The sequence below is a fragment of the Ciconia boyciana genome, chromosome 10 (assembly GCF_034638445.1).
Source record: "Ciconia boyciana chromosome 10, ASM3463844v1, whole genome shotgun sequence".
In the NCBI taxonomy this organism is placed as follows: Eukaryota; Metazoa; Chordata; class Aves; order Ciconiiformes; family Ciconiidae; genus Ciconia; species Ciconia boyciana.
The window spans coordinates 7681514-7703709 of NC_132943.1; the positions used below are offsets into that span (position 1 = coordinate 7681514).

At 43.8% G+C, this 22196-nt stretch overlaps 1 protein-coding gene across 10 annotated transcripts in view; it reads right to left on the reverse strand.

The window, feature by feature from the left end:
* Window positions 1–17661, reverse strand: part of THSD7B (thrombospondin type 1 domain containing 7B) — a 336629-nt gene extending 318968 nt beyond the window's left edge. For 8 of the 10 annotated variants that reach the window (XR_012044320.1, XR_012044319.1, XR_012044318.1 and 5 more), the window contains exon 1: window positions 17532–17661. The gene's annotated coding sequence lies outside the window, so the exon portion shown is untranslated. The other 2 variants (XM_072874419.1, XM_072874420.1) reach the window with 2 other exon arrangements.
* Between the last annotated feature and the right edge of the window lie 4535 nt (window positions 17662–22196).

The following is a 22196-nucleotide window of genomic DNA, read 5'->3' on the forward strand; positions in this document are numbered from 1 at the left end:
CCCTCAAGGCTGCATGTAGAGAAAAAAAAAGCTAAATTCATAAGCCTTTCTTGCAGAAGCAGATGCCATGCCACCTCAAAGCACAGAGGATTACATCAAGTGTACAACTCTCCACTGAAGAGCATATATACAGACAACTCACAATATTCTGATACAGGTTTTAGGGAGATCAAGAGCAACTGTGAGGATGGGAAGGAACCAAAAATCCCCAGTATCTTCTTTTCCATTCTGGTAACAGGATTTTTTTTCTTGAACTTACTTTCTTAGTACTGCTCTATGACTAACAAATGAGAATCTATCAAAATCTTCCATAACACCATGCAAAGCATACAAAACATTGTATAAAAATGCAAAAACAGCCTAAAAAATAAAAAACAACAACATTGTCCTCACAGTTACAGCACAGTCATTTTAATTTCAACTACATTAACCTTTATTTCATGCAAGAAAATTCCACCTGAAGAAGTCTGAATACTCCCTTCTATGCTGGGCTACTGTGAGATATACATAGAATTATACAATCATTTAGGTTGGAAAAGACCTTTAAGATCAAGTCCAACCAGAAACCTAGCACTGCCAAGTCCACCACTACACCATGTCCCTCAGCACCACATCTACACATCTTTTAAATACCTCCGGGGATGGGGACTCAACCACTTCCCTGCACAGCCCCTTCCAATGCTTCACAACCCCTTCCGTGAATAAATTGTTCCTCATATCCAATCTAAACCTTCCCTGGTGCAACTTGAGGCCATTTCCTCTTGTCCTATCGCTTGCTACTTGGGAGAAGAGACCGACCCCCACCTCGCTACAACCTCCTTTCAGGCAGTTGTAGAGAGCAATAAGGACTCCCCTCAGCCTCCGCTTCTCCAGGCTAAACAACCCCAGTTCACAGAATCATAGAATCGTATAGATTGGAAAAGACCTTTAAGATCATCAAGTCCAAGCAGAAACCTAACACAACCAAGACCACCACTACTACACCATGTCCATAAGCACCTCATCCAAACGTCTTTTAAATACTTCCAGGGATGGCAACTCAACCACTTCCCTGGGCAGCCTGTTCCAATGCTTCACAACCCTTTCAGGGAAGTAAAATTTCCTAATATCCAGTCTAAACCTCCACTGGCGCAACTTGAGGCCATTTCCTCTCGTCCTATCCCTTGTTACCTGGGAGAAGAGACCGACCCCCACCTCTCTACAACCTCTTTTCAGGCAGTTGTAGAGAGCGATAAGGTCTCCCCTCAGCCTCCACTTCTCCAGGCTAAACAACCCCAGGTCCCTCAGCCGCTCCCCATCAGCCTTGTGCTCCAGACCCTTCCCCAGCTTCATTGCCTTTCTCTGGACACGCTCCAGCACCTCAATGTCTTTCTTGTAGTGAGGGGCCCAAAACTGAACACAGTATTCGAGGTGCAGCCTCACCAGTGCCAAGTACAGGGGGACCATCACTTCCCTAGTCCTGCTGGCCACACTATTCCTGATACAAGCCAGGATGCCATTGGCTTTCTTGGCCACCTGGGCACACTGCTGGCTCATGTTCAGCTGGCTGTCAACCAGCACCCCCAGGTCCTTCTCTGCTGGGCAGCTTTCCAGCCACTCTTCCCCAAGCCTGTAGAGTTGCACGGGGTTGTTGTGACCCAAGTGCAGGACCTGGCTCTTAGCCTTGTTGAACCTCATTCAGTTGGCCTCAGCCCATCGATCCAGCCTGTCCAGATCCCTCTGCAGAGCCTTCCTCCCCTCAAGCAGATCAACACTCCCACACAACTTGGTGTCATCTGCAAACTTACTGAGGGTGCACTCGATCCCCTTGTCCAGATCATTGATAAAGATATTAAACAGAACAGGCCCCAATACTGAGCCCTGTGGAACACCACTTGTGACCGGCTGCCAACTGGATTTAACTCCGTTCACCACAACTCTTTGGGCCCAGATATCCAGCCAGTTTTTTTACCCAGTGAAGCGTACGCCCATCCAAGCCACGAGCAGCCACTTTCTCCAGGAGAATGCTGTAGGAAATGGTGTCAAAGGCTTTACTAAAGTCTAGGTAAACAACATCCACAGCCTCTTCCTCATCCACTAAGCAGGTCACCTTGTCATAGAAGATCAGGTTAGTTGAGCAGGTCCTGCCTTTCATAAACCCATGCTGACTGGGCCTGATCACCTGGTTGTCCTGTACGTGCCGTGTGATGGCACTCAGGATGATCTGCTCCATAACCTTCCCCGGTACCGAGGTCAGACTGACAGGCCCCTAGTTCCCCAGATCCTCCTTCTGGCCCTTCTTGTAGATGGGCGTCACATTTGCTAACCTCCAGTCAACTGGGACCTCCCCAGTTAGCCAGGACTGCTGACAAAGGATTGAAAGCGGCTTGGTGAGCACATCCACCAGGTCCCTCAATACCCTCGAGTGGACCCCATCTGACCCCATAGGCCTGTGTGTGTCTAAGTGGTGTAGCAGGTCGCTAACCATTTCCTTTTGCATTATGGGGCTTCATTCTGCTCCCCGTCCCTGTCTTCCAGCTCAGGGGGCTGGGTACCCAGAGAACAACTGGTCTTACTATTAAAGACTAAGGCAAAGAAGGCATTGAGTACCTCAGCCTTTTCCTCATCCTTTGTCACTATGTTTCCCCCTGCATCCGATAAAGGATAGAGATTCTAAATGCATTGATATAATGCATTACATGATATAATGCATTACAGTAACACATCTCTCTGGGAACAGAGGTCAACTTTAATAAGCTACCTGAAGTCCAAGTGATTTCAAAACATGCGCTCAAGTGCTAGTGAGTGCTTTACTGAACTATGACCTAAAGAAAATCCAGATCAAAAAAAACACCAATGAAAATCAAGATCAAGAATTTACGAAGTAATCAGAATATGGAAGCCAGAAATGAATATTTTTCATCTCAGTAGGATAAACAGGTATATTGTTTACAAACATTTACAAGCCTACTGTCTAATGACTACAGATTGTGAAGTTTCTACTTCCCCAGAAAGTGTCACGTGTTTTAAGAATACAAGTAAGGTTTCACTCATTACACTAAATTATCAGTTAGAAAGGAAACTGAAGTCTACTTTCTAAAGTTCCTTTTCTTAATCTTAGAATGGCTCATAAACGTGGCTTTACTAGAATTTTGGGTTCAACCTCACATTAGAGAAACCCTTTCTCTATTTCTCTCCGTACAGAAATATTTGTACAGTTTTGATGAATAAAGACAAAAAGAGCATGGTCAAATCAAAAATAATGCTGTCACAACAAAAATAAAAAATTCATAATGAACTGCAACGACCTGTTGCGGCACTCAGTGCTCAAACCCAGAAGGATTTTTTTCCTTTATTAACACCCTGTCCTTGTTCAACAGCATACTAATGAAGTTAATCTAAAGGCTAAATTTCAATTATGAATCACAGAACCGCATCTCTGCTCCCCAGTTGCTCAGATAATCTGAATCAAGCCTTCTCCTACACAAAGCACAATGGTTGACTGCAGATAAAAGTTCCCAAAACATCAAAAATATTCAGTCCAGAAGGTAAAATCTGACAAACACCTGTTTTCACATCCATTCAATAACTCTGTGGCAAAGTAATGATTTCTAATAACTTGACAGACTGCTCGCTCACTTAAAATATGCTGCACAGGTTTGAACAATAAAAGGAACAGCAAATGTTTAAATCTCTCAGGCTTGCAGCCAAGACAAAGTCTTCAGCCAGAGTAAAAAAGGGTTTCCATTTGCTCAAATAATATAGGAGAAAATGTTTTCCTCTTGAGTACCTACAACGCATTTGTCCTGAAACAGAACCTGAGAGAACCACCAAAGGAAAACCAAGATCAGCAAGAGGCAGTGCCTCACTTGGCAATTAATATGCACGACTACAGACCGAGATGTGTTGTTTCATGACGTGTCAAAGCAGCTCATATATGGAGCTGAAGCCGCAGAACTGGAAAAAAAACACAAAATATGAGTAATAACAACGACCGGGATCATTTGCTTGCAATTGCTTCTGCAAACAGAAGAGTGATGAACGCTCACATGAACACCAAGCCATGTTGCTATTGCATCTGAAAGGCAGATACGAAGGAAACACTGCATCTGCTTTTTACAAGACAGTAAAGAGAAGTTGAACAGCCAGCCTTCAGTTTTCAGCTGAGAGGACGAGGCATGGAAGGACTGCTCGCTTCTGATGGGAGCCAAAGGAGCAAAAAGGGAACCAGAATACCGGAAAGCTGTGAGTTTCAACTGATCATAAATGTGGGTCAAAGAAACCAGAACCTTCCAAATGATCTCTCAGAAGTGTTTTCACCATACAGTGCATGTGATTTCCAGATAATATAACAACTCTAGGGTCAATTCCTCCATTTCTCTTGGGGAAGGAAACCCAGAAAGAGTAAATGCACCATAACAAACCCTTATCCGACCATCTCTAGGAGTAAAAACTTCAGAGGAGATTTTCTTCCAAACCTAGGACAAGACAGTGATAAACTCCTGCTTAAACATGCCTATCAGCTCCCGTTGACACTCCAAGACAGTTGAGCTCACAGATAGCGAGAAGACTCCCAAGACTTGCTGCCATTCCATAGCACTCCAACACAGGTCAGGTATATGCAACTACTTTTTCATTGACTTTTCTTTTTCCCCTCTTTCAAGTTAGACAAAGTCAAACGTACACATCCACACCTTCACAGCAGCCACTGCACAACTGAAGGTTTCTACTGTCCTAACCACAAATACTAATGCCTACAATTCTGCCGTTCTAGTTCTTCAGGATATAAGCACAAATAGTGCAAATTTTCTACCTCCAGCCTCAAGTCTACTGGTACCCCTTTTCACTGCCTTTATCCTTCAAGTACATGTCACCCAGTGGGAAGTTATCAGTGCCCAGACGATCCTCAGACTTTTTAACATTATTTTTCAAAAAGTCATGAAAATAAATGCTTATCATTAAAAAAACAAATGAGATTTTTTTCCAGATTGCCAAGATATTCATGATGTTACCTGATTTGGCAATATTGACTACTACAATGCTGATACGTATATGCAGAATGACTTGGCAATTACATCCTTCCAAAGCACAAAATCCTCTCATTGTCAAATACCAAAACTGGCACTTTGCTTTTGTGTTTGACTGGATGCTGTGCAAGTTTTCCTCCGTGCCTTAGTCCTTAAATAAGCTGTTTCTCAGCAACATGCTCATATTTGTCAGACTGAGCAATAGGCACATACATATATGCTTAGCAATATGCTCGGTGGAAGCAGGGCAGTTGTCGTTCATAGTTTTTACCGAAATACATCTTAATTGAGTAGCAGCATTACACCACAAATGAGCCAGAAAAAAGGCCAACAGTAATGACAGACCACTAGAAATAATCTGTTGTCTTCTGGGTAAACTGTTCAATGCTAAAACTTATTATCTGTATAAGCACCTTTTGAATCACTTTTGTTTTGCCCTGTGGAATACCTTAATGTTTCTATTGGTAATAAAATTTCTGCTTTGCAATACTGCCCTCGTCTATAAGACTGCAAGAGAAGGGAAGGGAAAAGATGAAAACAGGGAAACACAGAACCGGTGTTATTATTAAACCTTTAAGTTACAGAGTTAATTCCAGCTAAACATTTTTATCTGTTGCACTGTTTATATGAAGTGGATTTTTTTTCTAGAAAGGAAATCTAATTTTTGTACCCGAGTGTCAAACAGCTCCATGGTCATCTATATCTGCGCCGACTGTACTTCTGCTACAAGTAATCTGTTAAGCAGCACATCCCCAGCTGGGGACTGTAATTAGGGTGCAAACTGCCATACAATCCCCTTGCCAGATTGATGAAGGAGACCTCTTACAAGGTGATCCAGAAGGCAGTGTTGAGACCATTAATCATTTAGCCGTCGAGGAGAATACAAAAAGCTCTGCCACCAAGAGCATTACACTGCAAAAGTATCTTGACAAAACTAACACCTAAAAAACTAGTGAAGTTTTAATTACAAGGTCAGACATTAGTTCCTGTATTATTTTTCAAAGTTTTAGGTAAGTTCACATTAAAAAATAGATATTCAGATTTCAGACAGAATTTGACACTCATACTTCGCTACCCCTTTTAAAAGCTTGATAACGATCAGCTCAGAGGTTTTTTAGCTCTGCTAGCAGCATCCCCAGACAGCAAACAAATGTAGTAGTAATCTACAGAGCAAACTTAAATACACTGCCAGACTGCCAGTACTTCAACCTGCAACTATTTATTTTTGGGGATTTGAATCCACAAAAAATGCAAATATTTTCTATAATGTGTAATTGCAGATATTGTTAGTACAAAAATTCGGTCTACAGTGAGAACATCAAATCTTGAACACCTGCCTAATGGGGTCTTCACTATCCATCCTGAGCATATAAGTCTTGACGCTGCCAAACATCAGCTAAAATTTATAAAATATGCTTACTATAACGAAATACCTCAAGTATTTAAAGTTGAGCTCAAGCTTAAGTGTTTCCCTTCTTCATTCTTATTTGATCCAATAAGCAAGCCCACACCATCATTACAGAACTCAAGTAACTACTAACAGATAAACATAAAAATGCAAAAATCAAGATCACTTATGTAGTCTAGGGGTATATTGCTAGAGTTTGAAGTATTTTTCTTTGGAAACAAGTTTTTAACCTTCTTTAGTATGCAACCTCATGTTTTGCTTACCACACATCATCCAAGATGATCAGCATCAAAAGTTTCTTAGCTACTTCCATCAGCTTCACATACATTTCACCCGAGCCCAGCCTGAGGAGCCGCCGGTTGGGTAGGGAAAGGGAAGGAGGCACGCTCCCTCCCTTCCCTCCCTCGAATTATCTGGAATTTAATAGAATTGCCTAGGAGACTTCTGCTGTTTCAAAGGCAAACAAAATCTATCCTATACAACTATCTACCAGACTAACAGAAAATACATTTTCCTGTAGAATGTGCAATAGGGAGGAAACTTAATCCAAACACATCATTACATAGTCCAACAGGATTTTCTTACAAACTCTAAAAACTATTCCAGTGAAGGCAAGCTCCTAGTAACTTAGCCTAAAAAGCAGTCAGCAGGCAAGTACTTTTTTTTTTTAACTGAAAAAGCCAAATCTAAATCATTTTCCACAGATCATCAGCAAGCATATCTGAAATCACAGGAGAAAAAAAAAATCCACCACCTGTGGCTATGAAGTTAAACCAATCTAGATATTTAAAAAACATTCTTGTTTGCAAATTATGATACTTCCTCCACAACTCTCCTCATTCTCTAGAGACAAGAGGATTTTTCCTAAAGGACACAGCGAGGGAGGCAAAGAGTAGTGAAAGCATCTCAGGAGTGAGGAAAGCTCAACAACTTTTTTAGCATCACATGCCTTTACAATGAAGATTCTTTTGCAAACTTAACTGTAGACATAACAAAGCTTTTTATTTGTTTCTGCAACACTGGGAAACTTCTGATTTCCAAAACCCTTGCTTGCATGAATAAGCATGCAAGAATTCTTCTGAATACCTTAGAGAGACAAGGATGCAGAAATCGCTTCATTATCATTATACAGAATCTTACAGGCAGCTGTGGAAATCCACGTTTCTTAAAAATTATTGCCACAATGAAACACCATAATCCCTTCCAACTGCAAGTTCTATCATGTATCACTGATTCCCTCAATATTTGCCTTTTTCCAATATAGCCTGAACTAACGACAAGAGCTCAGCAATACGGTAGGAGCACACATAGGATAGTTCACATATTCTAAGCCACCATATCTTTTTAACAGGAGTCAGTAACATTAAAACATCGGCTAAGAGAACGGAGCATAACTTGCAAACACAAAGATGCAAACCTGAAGATGGCAAGGATGGAAAATCAAGTGTGGCATCATTTACCGAAAGGCTGCAATAACAATTTAGCAGAGACTTAGTGAAATTTTAAGAAATTAGAAAAAAGATCTCTACAGTGGACGACCCAAGGCAATCCAGTGACGCACTGCAACATCTACTCCTGCTGCTAATATTTCTTGAAGCTTGATCCTGTACATCAGTGGCAATGGAACAGAAAGTATTAAACACAGCACACGACTGAAGTAATGCTGCAATACTTCCAACAGTTAACACCTGAGTCACTAGTATGTTGGTCTTATTTTGGAGTAACAAGGAAAAAACCTCCCCCCGCCTTTTTGAGTCTTGCTGTATCATCACTTACTGGCATTAATATTGCTCTCATCTTTAGACAAGCCCTTAAAGACTCTGATCCTTTATATCCTTTAAAGGGAGCAATTAATGCTGCTATTCAAAGTTTCTGACCTGTAGCTCTCAGTCCCAGTAGTGTTATTCAGATTTTTCTTTTCAAGTTTAGCAGAAAATAGTAACTATTTGTGTCTTCCTAAAGGCAGATAGGCGTTCATCCTAACCTCAAATCGGAGTCAATTTTGGAAAAGTAATTCCCAAAGTTTTCACCTCCAAATGTGCACCTCTGCAGGATCAGTTGCTTCCCAAATTCTGCCTGCCCTTCCAAATCACTTCAGTTTAGATGTTCTGCCTTCCAGAGGTATTTTGGCAAATCACTTTATGCAGCTATGAAAGCATTTTCAAACTTTTGCATCCCACACTGCATTCCCCCTCATCACCCTCTGCAGGAGGATGACTCCTGCTATGACTATTTTCAGTGAAGCCACAGTGCTAAGTTCCATTTTCTTTATTCCTGCTAACACCACTCCCCACTCAGCCTTCCTGCCCCCCTTCTTCTCCACCAAATTATTTACTTAGCTTCCCTCCTGCCTCTTTCAGGAATATTCATAAGGAGCATCCCTGAATCAAAATAATAGACTTATTCTTTGTTGTCTTCATCTAATTTGTATTTTTAAACTGCCAAATATAGAGGCTGATACCTGGAAGACCAAGAAAGCATGTCATTTTCAGAACTGACCCATGAAGGCATCTTCCACTTTCTTTTCAAAGTATAATTAACATATGCCACCTTTTACAAGGTGCCAAATACCTCGCACCCCTCCAAAAAACCCCTCCCAATCTCTCTCAAACAAAAAGTCAAATCTTATCATTCCAGCCCATCAATACCTTTCTGCATTAAACCTTTCCTGATACGAAAGTCGTTACAGCTCATCTGGAAGACTGACAAGCTAATATTTCTCTAGACCCAGAGAAAGGGTATTCCACAGCCGAGACTCTTCCAAATAGCCAGGGAAAAAGTTGTACCTACTTAAACAGAGCGCGAGCCAGGCTCAGTTAGCGCTGTGCAGGGAAGAGGCAATCAACTTGACAGTAAATGTAATTAGTGTTATACTTCCTGCCAAAATTAGACATGATATAAGCAGATATATCAAACAAATTTGACATGATATATGTAGCCAAATATATAAAATGAAGGGGGGGTGGCTTGGCTTTTGGAAGGGTGGGAGTAGGGTTTTTTTATTTTAAGGGAAAAAAAACAAATCTTGACATGCCTCCATCATTTCTGTCTCCATCTTGTTTGTTCATTAAAGTTTCTCCTCTCCTTTCTAGTTCCTATTTCCATCATGGTCAGAGTGACACAAAACATCCTCTTTTTGTTGCAGCTCACTAAAATCGAAGCTGCATCACGTCTCTTTTTCATGTCTTTTCTTCTCTCCTTGTCATTCAGAGGCTTCAACCCATTTGTTTTCTGAACACATTTGCCGTCCAAATCTGTTTCTCGACACCAGCTCACTTGTTTGCCTCTCCTCTTTCTCGTTTGCACTCACCAAAACTCCTTCCCATCATATCGCATCTCCGTTACAAATTGCAACCATCTCCTGGTTGTCACTCACACATCTCCTTTTCCCCGGTCCTAATACCAAATTTCTGTCATCTTTGCAAAATTCCTAGTACGAGCAATTTTCTGTTATTTTAAACACATTCTACTGTTTCCTTTCTATAAACCACACATTTATCTCACCGCTCCCTGTCAACTTGTAAAGCTACTCTATATTTGCTCATTCTTCCACCAGGTTAGCTTCAGTGCAGGGCATTGTCCCAGTCCATGTTTTCTTTATCATTTCAGTACACTGACCAAACATCTCGGACTCATTTCACATCTCTCTGTGTTCAGCAAAACAAGACAAATTAATAAGGTACTGCAGCAGCCTCTGCAAAGAAATCCTTCCTTACCAAATTCCAGCCCCAAGCTCCAGGGATACAACAAATGAACCAGAGCATCATCTAGAACTGAGAAGTTTTAACAAAAGCCTCAGAAGATAACTTATTCGAGAACTACTCTGTCAAATGTATGTTTTTAATACCTGACTTAGATGTGATACTGGAGAAGATGAGGAGAGAATCATTCCCAGCTTAACACCAAAGCACCAGTAACAGGAAGACAGCAATCCTCAACGCTCCCAGAGTTGGACCTGGAGATTAACGGGCTTTTCTGTTCAATGGACAAACTGGGAGGAAAAAAAGAAAAGGAAAAAAAAAAACCCACCTCCCTTCCCAAAATAAGAACTGAACTAGAACTGAATGCTTATTTTCTTTCTTGCTTCTGCTAGAAAGCAACACTAAAGCTTTCATTTAGAGGCGGCCAAGTTTTATTCCAGAAAAATGACCTCTTCATTTCGGGGAAGTTTAACCTTTTCCTTATTTTGTTTCAATTTCCATTTTGAATCAAAGTTTTACTTAAAAATACTATAATGAAATCCTGCAATGTTTAGACAAAATTTATCAAGTTCCCAAATCATTTTACTACTTCTAAAACGGTGACCTTTCCCTAGCAATAAGCTCTCTGCGGACCAAGTTGTGTCCTCCCCAACTGGAAGCTCTGGGTCTCTCTGTTTTATGCAGCACCTGAACTTGCCACTAAAGTACTCGAGATGGAAAAAATCTAGGCCAAGCACAGGTATTTATGACTTCTTTTGATGGAAAGTTTAAAAATTACTTTACCCCAAAAAATAAGCCTTTAACTGGACTTGTCTCTGCTGTTCCAGCAAACAGAGCATATTGCCGTTCATCTCCTGACAAATTACTCTCCAGGAGAATACAAATCATCCGTGCTGAGCTTCAGAAAGGCTCTGGAAGAGAGCTCTGTTTCAACCCACTGGGGACAAAAAGCCAGCCACAAAACAGACTCCGTCCCAGTGGAAAGCCTCCTGTGCTCATAAACACCAGTTTTAATCCCATTCATTAACAGCTGAATTGCACTCACCTTTATTGTGCTACATCTTCAGGTCGCTCTTCCATCCATTACATTTTTTGCTGTGGGCGTATTCTCTGTTTTATTAACAACTGTAATATAATTCAATACATATTCCTACACAGGACAGTTTATTTTCCTGACAGTTTTAAAACATTTCACAGGATGGAGCACAGCTGAATTTTTAAGTAGCAAAACAAGACACACACACACAAAAAAAAAAAACCCACCAAAACAAAACACAAGAAGAAATCCTACTGTGTTTCTGTTGGGATGGTTTTGTAAAATAATGTTTGCCATATCTGTCAAGCCTCCCACCACCCAAGTTTTCTCTTTCATGAGCGAATACCACACAATAAAAACTGATGCTGCATAAACTGGACATCATTGCTTGAGATAGTTGCAATCACAGACTTCACTGCTCTTGCCGCTACTAAAGCTGTATATTTTGTTTACTACAGATATCTGAAATTAATTACAGAATCTTAAATATTTGCAGCCTACAGTTTTCTAAGTATCTCAGAAGGCATACGTTAATGCCCAGCAGTCATTACCCCCATATCGCAGTACCCTCAGCCTCACTCCTCTGCTCTCTACTGTCTGCTGACACCAATTTTGCAATGAAAACCCAGCAATTCAGTAAGAATAGGTGCCTAGGCAAAGAAAAAAACTTCTGTCTAGAGACGGAATATCACTCTCCTGTTATACATGTATAAAAAAAAACCACCACTTTTTTAAATATATATATTGATATATCCTACAAACTCTGCTCTGGCAAGTTCCACTCTCCACAATCTCCTGTTCAAAACACAGCAGACAGAAGCCCACGCTGCTCTCACCATGTGCTGAAACAACACCAATAGGAATTATGAGCTATTGTGGGAGATGGATCAGAAACAGCCCCAATTATACCTAACAACTGAAGAGATTGTTTCATTTGATCTTTCTTTTGGAAGGCTATGCCAGTCCAAAAGAGCCAAATGTCACGTAACGTCTTTCTGTCCATTCTTAGCAACCTGCAGACAGACAGGAGTCCCCCCTCGCTCTGAGCCAGGCTGGGACCAGAATTTTGCCATGTTAATTTAGACTATCTCCAACTTTTCAAAAATACCCACTATTCACTACCAGAATATCCCTTTTCTGCAGAAACACTTAGATTTTCTATTTCAGCAACAGAGCCAGGAGTGACTATTTCTCCACTTTCTAGTAGTTTTTAAGTAGTTTTAAATGTTCATTTCTTTTATAAAACCATTTATTTTCCCTCTCTCCTTGTTCATACTACCCTTTCAGGTCACGTCACCTCAGCTGAAATACTTTCCTACTTTACTGCTCTACAACCAGGTTTACAGGCTCTGCCTTTATCAACGGGCAGTCTGCATCACCAAGGGACATTGGAGCCGCTGCAGGTATCGGACCGCCGATTATCTTGCACGTTATTCCCTCTCCGCTAGCGCCTGCCCTGCACGTGCGTGGACACCATACATCACACACACACATTCTGGCTCCGCTCAGCAGTCCCACAGAGGGCCAGTTTCCAACCCTAAGCAAAGGGGACAGCGTTGTAACAGGCGGGCAAGTACAGGGAGGCAAAATCCACCGGGTAAGATGAAGACAGCTTAGGCAGGTAGAATTTACTACATCATTAATACAGTTTTTTCTTTGCTTTCTCGGTGGTCCTTGAATCTCTCTTCCCTCACCCATTTCATACGCTTTCTCAAAATAGCTGCCTGCTATGTGAGTGCAGGTGAAAAAAAAAAAAAAAAAGCCTTTTAAAGTAGCTACCTTATTTTCAGACCTCAAATATGAGCATTAGCTAGATGAGACTCAACAGAAGAGAGAGAAGCAACCAAAAAGCTTTCGCCAAAAAATTAGCAGATCTTGTTTCAGTCAGAATAAAAGCTTAATAAATAAAAAACATAATAGAAAGGAAGTGCAACTAAAAGCATTCCCAACAAAAATGATGCAGCATGTCCAAGTACTCAAGTGCTTAAGCTAAATACAGCAGAAGTACAAAGGAATGCCTAAAGATGACTCAATAAGGAGCTATTCAAAGCAGAAATAGCATTACCAGCATGTTTATGGTAAGCTTGCTAGTCCAAAGCACAGTATTTGTTGGTTCTCATGTTCAAAACAAGACTGCAGACAACGAGCACTTGTGCTTAGACATAGAAATAAGGCAGGACAGTTCATCAGTGACTCAGGCTGGACCTCTGCAGACTCACAGAGCGAGCAGAGAAACCTGCCTTCCTTGCAGAGTTCTTGGTTTGAAATGACACACACAACTTTTTTATCCTCTGGCACAAATCCCTGGGATTTTTTTTTTTTTTTTTCAATTAACAGTACTTTATTTTGCCTGCGGTGCTTTATCTGTTTCCCCTACCACAGCACCCACTTCATCACCACCCTGGAAGCAGCTTTGGATGTGGTGGGATGCAGGGCTTCCAGCAGGAGCACCCCAGGTTCAGCATCCGTCGGCACCGTCCGGGCCTCGCCTGGCAATCACACCTCCATTTCACAGCACACCCTCCCGTTTACTTTACTTTACATGATCTTGGGGCAAATAACAGAAAAGGTAGCTTTACCAATATCTGGAATGCTATCTCAGTAATAAATTAAGATTTTCAAAGCTCAGGCAAAGAGCTGGAGTGACATGTGGGCAAAACCTCATGGCATGGGAGGACCCAGAACACAGCGAGCAACGCACCATGACAGCACAGAGATTTTTGGCCAGGAAGTTCGATTCCGTCGTATCATGAAACTCAATTATAACGAGGCCAGACAGCCCATCCGTAGCTTCTAAACATCCCTTGTTTACAGGCAAGCCACATAAGCTCTCGCCCCTAGACAGTCGCAGCAGCACTCCCTTTCTTCAGCCGCACTGGTTACACGGGAGCCTCTGAACCACGGCCAGGACAAGACAATTTTTCATTTTCTATTGTGTTAATAAACAACAAAGCAGCTGCGTTTTGTGAAAACGATGCTTTTGTCTCACCATTTCAGTATTTTGTCTCACCATTTCGCTATTGCCAGGCAATACTGAAACATAAACCCTCAAGATTCAAGGAAGTTCCTCACAACTGACAACCTAGACACCTACTTTTTGAATACACTTCGAGGCAGTCCAGCAGGACAGTTCCCCTCACCTACAAAATGCCCCAAGAAGTTCCCAGAACCGCCTTCGTATCAGGCAGCTCGAGCAGACAGGTTTCTGCTTTCCCCCCATCCAGCCCATCGCCAGCATCGAGCCCCGGCACAGCACCCACCATTAAAGCACAGCATATACCTCTAACAGAGAATGGAGAACTTACCTCCCTGAACAACCCCCTGCCCTGCAGGCATTTCCATCACCTCTTTAATCTGCAACAGCATCTGCTCAGCTTTCATAATCCCTTTCGGTTTAATGTATGTGGGTGCAAGCAGCATTGCAGGGCAGGGAAGCAGAACAGGCACAGGTATTCACGCTGTTGGCGCAGCGCTGTCAACTCAGGGGTTTTTTGGTTTTGTTTTTGTTTTTATTTTCTTATCCCATTCTGCTTACAGCCTGTGCAGCCAGACGAGCTTAGTTGCCTTGGACACCTTGACAGGACCATTCACATCACAGCACATCTTCCACCACGACCCTCCTGCCCACCTACCAACAGGAACGGGGAATCAAAAGCTTCCGAAGTGCAACCACCACCTGTTTTTTCCACTCCCCAAAACCACTTTCACGTCGCTACCTTTGTGCTGTTATTCAGCAGCGAGCTTGGCACAGGGTACCCGCAGCATCTGGCATGTTGCACCCGCTCCAGCTCAGGCTCCTCATGTGCTCTCCTCTGTTACCAGCCACTGGGATAGTTGCTGCTGTGCCCAAATACAAAAGGAGCAAGTAACTAAAACAGGCACGAGAGCTCTGCTCATCTGTCTGAGGGCAAGACGTCAGAGACTGAATACTGGTTAGGGAAAAAAAAAAAACCACAAATTATATTGAAGTGCAAGGAGACCCGTGGGAATCCCCACTTCTTACTCGCAAACCTCAGAACTTTTGTGCCATCAAAGGCAGGTAAAAGCAGCAGCCTGAGTGCCTCCTACCAGAGCAGCGTGTCAGCAAACACGCATCAGTGCGATCCTTATCGGTAAGGCTTTCTAGTGAAGAGACGTCCCTAGAAAGCAGTCCCTACAAATACAGTTTTCCTGAATATCATTACTGATCCAGAAGTAATGAAATAGCAGATAATATGGCCCCAGGGTACAAATCAATCACCTACCCTAATGCATACAGATGGAGCTCAACAGCTCTTCTGGTCTTCCGTTACCAGAGTGAAATGGGATCTCTGAAACACCATCATGGCAAAGCAGAAGAGAAGCTTACTAATGAGTGGTATTAATTTCTGATTCTTCAGAAAATGCTTTTAAATGCTATGGTCAGAAAAAAAAATCTCTGTTTTCATGTATGAAGATGAGTAGACACAGCTTCCCCTCAAAGAACCAAGGCAAAAAAGCAAGAATGTACAACCTCCTGCTCTTCCCCAATTTTGCAGAAAAGGCTTTGCTGAGAAGCGTCTAAATACTTTTTGTAATAATCAACAATGAAACTTTACCCAGTCCCACCAAAGCAAGTAGCAAAACTGTCACGACTTACAGCAGGATCATTGCTCCTCTTGTTGATGTTCGCATCAGTTAAAGCAGTAACTTCCACAATGCTCTAAAACCAACCGGCAAATGTGTAAGGTACAGGCAGGCACAGAACCTCTCCGCTTCCATCCTTAGGAAAATTTGGCACTTAACACCAAGAGCCTACTCCCGCAAAGACGTGATGTTATGCATTTTGAGCTGGTCACACCCCCGCGAACCAGCCAAGCCAACAGGCAGCGCCACACACACATCACACACCCTGACGTACCCGTGCCCATCTTCCTTGAGAAGGATCCCTGTACTCAAGCACGTTACTTTAATGCCATCTCTTTCATCTTTGACAAGACATTACTTAAGGTCCACTGAAATCCTTCCAGAACCTAAAGAGTTCACCACTTTTTTTAATCAGTTTCCTTAAAGATTTTATGATGCAAGTTGAACACCCACGCAAGGCACCTGCGTGACACAAGGCACAAGAAACAGCAGCGCGCTCAGTCACCACGTCCTCTCTCACGTACTTTCAGTGCTACCTAGTTCTCACAGGTACATTATCCCACTCACCCGCACAGACAATGAAGACATCCCCTGCACAACTTCTTTCAAAGATTACATTCTCAGGAAATCAATTCTTTAAGCTGTTTTTTTGTTTCTATTAGAGGAATTAAACAATATATTTCAATTATACAAAAGAGCTGGAGGCAGCGGTCAGCAGGTACTTTTATGACCCTCATCTATTCTTTTAAAAGCCTTCTCCAGAAATGCTCAGGCAGGCACACGAGTGGGAGGGAGGGAGAGAGGAGGAGGGAAGGAACACGTCTAGAGCTAGTCCTCATTCATATCTTCACGCAAATAAAGTCCAAACTCTATACGGTTTGACCTTGAACGAATAGCAATACACAAAATAAATAAAAGGACACGCACGACAAATTAAGAACGAACGTTCAAAGTAACGAATGGTACAAGGAAGAAGCATATTAGAGTGCCTTACTTAAAATCACCGGCTGGAGAATCAATGGAGGGAAAAAGACGACTCAAACACATTTCAATACCGTGACTGAGGGTGGGTGGGTGAAAAAGTGTGATTTTATAAGCCATCCGGCATGGCAAAAAGCACAAGCCCCAGAAGAGACAGCCCTGCGAGCAGAGCCTGGGCTACTTCGAAGAGCTCTTTAGCAGCCAGGAGTTTGCAGCAGTTACCGTGCCGAGCCCAAGCAGGCGATAACGCGGCGGCGCGCTGCCCTAACTGCCTAATACCTATTAAAACTTCACCGCTTTCCCGGAGCCGAGGGTGCCCCGGGGCCGTCCCCGCCCGCCGCCCGCTGCCCCCGCAGCCCGGCCGCCTCCCGCGGAGCCGCGCTCCCCACGCCGGGCAGCAGCCGGGCCGCCTCGGAGGAGCCGGGGCCGGCGGCTGCGGGCGGCGGGGCTCCCCCGCCCCGGAGCGAGCCGAGGAATTTCAGCCGGAGCGGTCCCGAAAACCACAGCAACTTCTCCCGCGCGGCGCGACCCGCCGGGCACCGTCCGCCGGGCACCGTCCGCCGGGCACCGTCCCCCCGCCTTCCGTCCACCCGCGCCCGGGCCCCCGGACCCACCCGCTCCCCCGGCACCGGGGCGGCCGCACCTCCTCGCAGCCCGGGGCGCGACATCGAGCCCGAGGCGGTCCGCTGCGGCGGGGAGGTCTGCGGGGCCGGGGCCGGTGCCGGCGCCGCGGGCGAGCCCGGGCGGGCGCTGGGGCGGCGCCGGCCGCTCCCGCGGGAGGGGCGCGCACTCACCCGCTCAGCCCCGCGGCGCGGAGGGGCGCGGCGGCGCGCTGCCGCGGGCGGAGCGAAGATGGAGGCTCGGCGGCAGCCGCCCGCCCATCCCGGCACCGCCGCGAGGGCTCCGCTCCGGCGGAGGAACCGGCGCCGTCTGACGCCCTCTGCGGGCGGCTCCGCGCCGCGGCGGCGGCGGCGCTGGGGCGGGACGGGACGCCCCGCCTCGCCTCGCCTCGCCTCGCCTCGGGCCGGGGTCCGCCGGCGCACGGCGGGCCCGACGGCGGGGCGGGAGCTCGGCGGGGCTGGCTCGGCTGAACCGGGCGGGTTCCCCCGGCGCCGGCGGGCTCGGCAGTGCCCGCGCCCTGGCCCGCGCCCTCGCCCGCGCCCGCGCCCTCGCCAGGGTGGCTCCGGCTTCGCCCTCAGCGCCTGGGCCGAAAGCCGTACGCAGCTCCAGACCCCGTGGAGGTTTAAAAGCCCGTGGAAAGGCATCGCCTAGAGCTGTGAGACAGAGGGAGACTGGGTTTTCTACGTATCTTATTAAATACGCAGTGGCTCTGCAAAATTAGCCAATACTGAGTTTCAGTTGTATATTTAGCCCACACCAAATTCCCGATACTGCACTTTCCACCCACCTTCTAATCCCGTTCCCTGTGCCGTGTTGAGGATGCTTCCAGTACTTCCACAACAACCCCAGATAATCACTAATACGCTCTCTACAAGCTTTGCCCACGGAGCGTTAGTCCCATTGACTTTCAAAGTCATCTAAGTCATATTTTCAGGAATTTAATTAGTGCAAGAGATCACCAAACTGGCTGAAGTCCTCGATTAAGGAGGGAATATTTATTGATTGCAGGACAGGGAGGCAGGGTGGGTGCTGAATCCATCACTTTTTAAATACATGAAGTGAATGATCTCAGTTTAGTTTACCTAATTCAACTAGGCGTTATTCAATGCAACCTACTTTTTTTTTTTTTTATATACCCAGTCAGTAAGTTTAGGTGTTACTCAGGCAAAATTAATGCATATATCCAACTTAGCAAGTACCAGGTGACTGTACGCACAATGAAATCACTACAATATTTATTCCAGCTTTTCACACAGTTCTTTCTTCTGCGTTGTTAAAGAAGGTTCGTTCTCACACTATGTGGAGTGTGAAACTAATTATGACTACTGAGAATGAGAAATAACTCCACTGACATGAAGCTGGTATAAAAATATGACAATCAGGCCCTTTAAGACAAATACCTGACCTTTGTGCTAACACTGTGCCCCGGGGAGAACCTATTCAGGCTCCAAAAATTAGCTCACCAGATGTTTTCCATTCAACAAGAACAATGTATATAATGTTTGAATGGACACAGTTGTGCCATTCATGTTCCTCATCTTATTTTTTCTTTACAGAAATATTAAATATTGGTAAATCCTAATGCCAGGATTGTTCACCTCACCATAGCATCTACAGATCCCAAATGAAACCAGAACTTCGGTGTGCTAGGTACCGTACGACAAACAAGTGTTCCTGCCTCAGACAGCTTATGTCTTACAAAGGCAAGAAGAAGCAGAGAAGAAATTAAGGCAGAGAGACGGGATGATATTTATCGTAAGGCATGAAATCCGTCCGGAGATTGAAACACAAGCTTCCTGCCTCCAGATTCAGTCCTGCCCATCTCTCGGGAATTATTTAGGCATCATCCTGGAAGTTTACTGGGGAAGTCCACCAGAGATTGCACTTGAGCTGGTCAGGAATGTTCTAAACTAAGTTTTGTGAGAAGACTTACATTTGTCAAAGCTGATTTGTTTTTAAAAGGTTTTCTCTCGGATGTTTCTCAGGCCAGAGAGCCCTGCCCCAAATGCCCAACAGCGAGTGGCAGAAGGCACCCACCAGGGCTGCACCCGCCCCAGCTTCGCTTCTCTGCTGCCTGCTTCTTCCTTCCATTGAAAAGTTTTAAAAGGTCTCATTTTTGTCTGTAACAGAATGGAAAACACCTCTTGAAACATCAGGAGTTTTTCACAAGCAACGCTTCTTTTTTTCCTGACTGGCCCTGTACAGGCAGTTACGCTCTGTTTCCCTTCTTACAGCCCTCGCGCTGTCCTCTGCCGAGAATAGCTGCATTTTGCACCCCACGGTTAATCTGGAGTTGAAGCATCTGGGAAACTGCATCGCTGCAAGTCTTAGCTTAATTTGCCGATGCAGAGTTTGCATTAATGCAGCTAATCTAGCGCCTGGGTATGGGAGCCTGAAGTCCCCCCCGCAGCCCCAAGAGCAGCACTGATGAAAAGAAGAGGCGGCACAAGAGGGCGAGAGAAGAGTCCTCGCTGTCCTACAGCCAGCTGAGTGCCAGCTCCCTTCAGCCCACACATTTTGGCTTTGATTCTCTTCCTTGAGACTTTAGTTTTCCTCAAAATCTTTATGAAGGACTATATATACCTAAAAGATGCGTAGGAAATAAATATGGAGTCAACAGGTAGGAAATACATGAAATAAACCTGCTTTTCTCAATTTGAGTAGAAAAGCTGATGTAAGAGACCAAGAAGCAGCAACAGGAAAATAAAAGCACAAATGCAAAGCATGAAGGAGCTTGGAACTCAGGGTAACCTGTTAGGCTGTTTTTTAGCCCAGATCACTTGTTGTTTCCTCTTGTTTCTGCTATTTGTGATCCTCTTGTTACATGGATCTCGCCTGCTTTGTGGGGCTCAAAGAAAGAAAACTGGTACCCAAGTACTGCGAGTACTGGAAGCGTTAAGCCAGTTCTTGCTTATGGATGACTGGCTCAGCCTAAGAAGGGAATAACAAAGCCACTTGAATGACAGCTTGGATCAAATTCATAATGACCTGGTTTGTACAGGCCAGGTGTTATGTAGATTGGAGCTTGTTATTGTGCAAAATTTTGGCAAGCCTTGCGATGCAACAGCCAGTTCCAGCAGAGCTGGGCAGAAAGCCACGGACTACAGGCAGGTCTGTCTTCAGCAAGATGGGCAAAGAAGCCGTCTTTTTCTGTACTTGGTACCTTGGGGATGTGAACCAACCTGCCTGCACAGCATCTGGAATAAAGCTTATAAAGGAACAGAGAACAGTTTCAAAACATGGAATTCCAGGCTTAAAAATGAAGAGGAAAGCTTGCATAAAAACACGTCGCCAAGTTTATTGTCTGTTTCTTAGGGAGCAAAAATTCAGAGCAAAACGGTACGAGATAGCAAGCTTCCCACTACAGCGTTAATGGAAAGTGAGCAAACTGTGTTACAAAATGTCCCTATCGATACATTCCACATTTGTTAGGAAGTCTTTCATAATACTGTGTCAATTTTTATGTTATCTAAAAGTAGTTACTGGAGTAATGCAGATGAAGAGCTATTCAAATTAGGGCTCATCTATGATTTGTTTTCTCAGTCTTTACCATTAATATGCACATACTATGATTAGTTACTTAAGCTAGTTGGGCTTAAATTTTATTCTTTCTTTAGATGGCCATTTTTTAAAAAGAGGAAGATACCAAAAAAACAAATCAAGGAAAGTATCTTGGGTGCAATTTTTGTAATAATAATTAACGTTGAACTTTCAGGAAATCTGCACGCTTTTCACCAATACTCAGCATTTATTCCTGTGCCCAAAGTTAATAAAAGAAACTGTACAAATCAGATCAAAGCCAGTTAGATGAATTGATCAGGCTTCTATTTTTCATAATAGTGAAGACTTTGTAAGCGTGGTGGTAGTGATGTTTTTACACCATATCACAAAAGCTAGTACAACTCGGGAGGGGAAAAAAAGGGAAAAAAGAAAATTCTGAACTATGTAATCTTTACCAAGCTCTTATAACTTATGACAGCTATTATGACAGCTTTTTCCATATATGAAGTATGGCATTTTTACTGTAGTAGTATCAGCTTTCATATTGAAGTCAATGGCACCACAGAAAAGCAGCAGAAAGCCAAGCAGATGATGAATGCCTGCCACAATGGATTTGCAGCCTAAAGGCACAGCTTTAGACAAGTGGTACATACAGGACAGGCACAAAGTAGGTGTGGTTAGCTGGGCTTTAATGCTTCATGGAAAGGTGGGTTACAAGGAGTTTCTTGAATCTCTCATTGTTCCAGAACTTACATGGAGGTTTACAAGTTATTTTTAATAGTCTATTATAAGCTGGGATCATGAGAACCTGAAAAAAGAAATTATCCTCTCATCCTTAGGGGCAGTGCCTCAGAAATCGATGCTAATGAACAGACTGCAGCATAAGGAAGCTTGCATTTCCTCTGCTGCACCAATTTTGTGCATTCACAAGGGACACTGCAAGTGCCATCATGTGTAATTAGAAACAGGGAGGGGGAGAAAAGGGTATCTTTCATTCACACTTGTCATGGTGTCATTTCTTTGTGGCAGATTTAACAGAGATTAAACAGGCATTCAGTTTAATACTAGTCCTATTAAGGACCAAACATAATTTATTTTTAATTATGGAGTTATCAAGACACCAGCATAATTGATGGCAGTCCTGATGTGAACATATCCTTAGATGATGACTTCTTTAGTAACAGAAGAAATGCATACAGGCAGGATATTTATGTTTACTAACATTCTAGTTAGTGTTAGTGAATAGTTACAGCCAGTCTTAATGTTGGGTCCAAGCCCACCACACACTAGTGAGTACAATACCCCAAATCCCAGTGTGCAGCCCTGCCCAAACCTGA